Here is a 4,192-nt window from a genome sequence, read left to right as displayed (position 1 = left end):
GGGATGAGCACATGGGAGGGATGAACACATGGAAGGGATGAGCGCATGGCAGGGATGAGCACATGGAAGGGATGAGCACATGGGGGGATGAGCACATGGGAGGGATGAGCGCATAGCAGGGATGAGCACATGGGAGAGATGAACACATGGGAGGGATGAGCGCATGGAAGGGATGAGCGCATGGCAGGGATGAGCACATGGGGGGATGAGCACGTGGGAGGGATGAGCGCAAGGGAGGAGTGAGCGCATGGGAGGGATGAGCGCACAGAAGAGATGAGCGCACGGAAGGGATGAGCACATGGAAGACATGAGCGCATGGAAGGGATGAGCGCATGGCAGGGATGAGTGCATGGGAGGGATGAGCACATGGAAGGGATGAGCACATGGGAAGTGTTAGCACTTGGGAGGGATGAGTGCATGGGAGGGATGAGCGCATGGGAGGGATGAGCACATGGGGGGATGAGCGCGTAGAAGGGATGAGTGCATGGGAGGGATGAGCACATGGGTGGGATGAGCGCATGGGAGGGATGACCGCATGGGAGGGGTTGAGCGCACGGGAGGGATGAGTGTATGGGAGGGATGAGCGCATGGGAGGGATAAGTGCATGGAAGGGATGAGCACATGGGAGGGATGAGCGCATGGAAGGGATGAGCCCATGGGAGGTGTTAGCACTTGGGAGGGATGAGCACATGCGAGGGATGAGCGCATGGCAGGGATGAGTGCATGGGAGGGATGAGCACATGGGGGGATGGGCACATAGAAGGGATGAGTGCATGGGAGGGATGAGCGCATGGGAGGGATGAGCACATGGGAGGGATGAGCGCACGGGAGGGATGAGCGCATGGAAGGGATGAGCACATGGGAGGCATGAACGCATGGAAGGAATGAGCACATGGAAGGGATGAGCACATGGGAGGTGTTAGCACATGGGAGGCATCAGAATCGGAGAAGATTCAGGAGATACAGCTTATGACACACAGCTAGTACTCTCTTACCAAGGACCTGTCATGAAGGACACCTTTATTTAAATGGGTGATGATTGACTTTGAGAATAGAAGTGTAAACAGAGTAGCTGGGCACAGTGGCTCATGCCTGTAATCCTAGCACTTTGGGAAGCCAAGGCGGGTGGATCACCTGAGGTCAGAAGTTCGAGACCAGCCTGGCCAACATGGCAAAACCCCGTCTCTACTAAAAATACAAAAAATTAGCCAGGCGTTGTGGCGCAAGCCTGTAATCCCAGCTACTTGGGGGGCTGAAGCAGGAGAATCTCTTAAACCCAGGAGGTGGAGGTGGCAGTGAGCCGAGATTGCACCACTCCACTCCAGCCTGGGCGACAGAACGAGACTCCATCTCAAATAAATAAGTATGGATTGGCTCATGATGCTTCCCCGAGTGAGAGGTAGCCACATCCCTTTGGAAGTGGTTGGACCCAGGGACCATCTCAGGGCTTGGGGATGAGGTCAGTTTGCTTACAGGAAGCTGTTACTTCCTGTTTCTAAGAATACAGATCAAATGGCATTTCCCTTAAGAATCTCCCAGCCACCCAGGAGGGACTTGTCTGCTGAGGCCACGGGCCCTCTCCCAGCCCCTTCGTCGTCCGAGAGGCTGAGTCTCTGGGCTGCTGTGCACTCAGCGCACACCCTGGGCCCTAAGCCGCCTCCCACAGCCGCCACAGCTGTGGATGTTACTTGGCGCTTGGGGTTGGCCTGGGACCAGGTACTCGGTGGCTCCTTCGCTCTCTCTGGAGCTCACTGCAGCTCATACAGAGCCGGGCTCCACTTGGTACCCCTAGAAGGAGTTCCCTGACCCAGCACGTTCCCTGCCAGCAGCGGTCGCCATCCGTGCTCCTGCCTGGTCAGCACCCCTTCTTCCAACGTCTGCATCTTGACTATCTTTTGGGGAGCCCTCCTCCCCCGACCTCATGCACTGGCTTCAGACCACATGACTCCATGTAACCAACACAAGCATTGCAGGGATTGGTCTAGAAATGGGCACAGAACCCAGATCCTGTGAGAGCCCATTAGGAGACTCAAATCAAAGGCTTTTTTTGTTTGTTTGTTTGTTTGTTTGTTTGTTTTTGAGACAGAGTTTCACTCTTAAGGCTGGAGTGCAATGGCGTGATCTCGGCTCACTGCAACCTCCACCTCCCCAGTTCAAGCAATCCTCCTGCCTCAGCCTTCCAAGGTGCTGGGATTATAGGCATGCACCACCACGCCTGGCTAATTTTGTATTTATAGTAGAGACGGGATTTCACCATGTTGGCCAGGCTGGTCTTGAACTCCTGACCTCAGGTGATCCACCTGCCTCAGCCTCCCAAAGTGCAGGGATTACAGGCATGAGCCACTGTGCCCGGCCTCAAATCAAATGCTTTCAATTAAACCATTGGCGAAGAGAATATCTTGGGGGGGGCCACTCAAGTGGGATGTTGGGTGTGGCTGCTGGCAGCCATGTTACCATCATGAGGAGAGAAAGCTCCTGGAAACTGAGCTACCACAGACGAAACAGATTTCAGCTCACTGCAGCCTCAACCTCCCGGGTTCAAGTGATCCTTCCACCCCAGCCTCCCAAGTAGCTGGGACTACAGACATGCACCACCATGCCTGGCTAATTTTTGTCTTTTTTATAGAGATGGAGTCTTGCTATGTTGCCCAAGCTGGTCACGAACTCCTGGGCTCAAGCAATCCTCCTGCCTCAGCCTCCCAAAGTGCTAGGATTACAGGCAGGAACCACTGCACCCAGCTGAGAGGCGAATTCTTAAAGATGTCACTTGTGAGCCCTTGATCCTGCCATTCCTGAAGCCATCCATCCCCTGGACTTTTCAGTGAAATAAGCTGATGATTTTCCCCTTGTGCTTCAGCCCATTTGAATCAGACTTCTGCCCCTTGCGGTGGGAAGAAGACCTGACTCGTCCACCACATCAAGCTCAGCCTCTGCTGGACCTGAAGGAGCTTCTTTTTCTCTGGCAGATCCCAGGAGTGTGGCCGGCTTCCTGCTGGCCTCCCATAGGCCTTCGGTAAACAAAAAGGGCTGAGGGTGAACTAGGAGAGCTGCTGGTGGCCTGTGGGTGAAGGCTGGGTGGAGGCGTGAAGGCTGGAAGCCGGGAAGGGGCTGTGGCCCCAGAGGTTCTGGTGGTCCCAGCAGCCCATGAGGAGGCCAGAGGTGCAACGCGGTGGGGGTTTGTGAGGCCCTGAAGTGAGTGAACTCAAAGGGCGGGTGAGACCTTCCTTGTCCAGCCCCGGCTGTATTAATAGGGTGACCGAGGCCAGAGAGGGCAAGGACTGGCCAGGGTTATGCAGCTGGAAACGCAGGCTCTGTCTACTCGGGAGTCTCTGTGTGCAGCCGTCTCGGCTGGAGCAGCTCCCTGATTCTCTGGGGAAGGTTTCCTCTGGGCAGAAGGTTCCCCATAAAACAATGTGAGCCCCCACAGGCCTCTGGAACCGGAGGGAGAGAGCCTCACAGGCCAGCTGGTGCCACCAATACATCCCCAGCACCCGCCACCATGCAAGAGAGGAAGCTGAGGTCCAGAGAGGGGATGGGGTTTGCCGGAATTTGCACAGAGGGTTGGGGCCCCCGATGCACACTGGAATGGTTCCACTGGCTTCCAGGCCAGTCTTGTGCCAGCCAGGGAGAGACCCACTCCCCAGGCCTGGGGCAGGAGGGCAGACAGCTGGGAGGTGAGGGTGAGCTGGCTAGAAGGAGCGTCCAGGGCCACTCCTGTGTCTGTCTGATCAAAGCGTGTCTGTCCCGGCACTGGGTGGGGGTCTGAACATCCTAGAGCAGGTGCTCCTCATTCTCTTGGAACAGGAGATGCCTCAGAAAAGAAGACAGCTCAAAGATAGGCAGGAATTGCCAAAGGCAGACGGGGGTGGGGCGAGCCCAGAGCCCGTGGGCCCTGGCTGGTCTGAGGGAGCCCTTCAGAGGGCCTGGCCCCACGTCCCCGGCAGTGTGGTTGAGGATGGGGGAGGTCCTCATTTAGGGGAAGCCAACGTAAGGATTCCTCTGTTGATTCGCAGAGATTGACAGGGGGAATGAGTGTCTGCTTAGGGCCAAGGCACCCCTGCCCCTGATTAGGGCCACAGCTAAGGCCAGGGACATTCTCCAGTAGCCGGCAGGAGCTCCCCAACCACCCACCTCCTGCCCAAGCCAGGCCATGTTCTTGAGCAGCCACACCCCAGCCCTGCGGCCTGCAAGG

The sequence above is a fragment of the Mandrillus leucophaeus genome, unplaced genomic scaffold (genome assembly GCF_000951045.1).
Source record: "Mandrillus leucophaeus isolate KB7577 unplaced genomic scaffold, Mleu.le_1.0 Scaffold212, whole genome shotgun sequence".
Classification (NCBI taxonomy): domain Eukaryota; kingdom Metazoa; phylum Chordata; class Mammalia; order Primates; family Cercopithecidae; genus Mandrillus; species Mandrillus leucophaeus.
Note: the sequence above shows the minus strand (reverse complement) of the source record.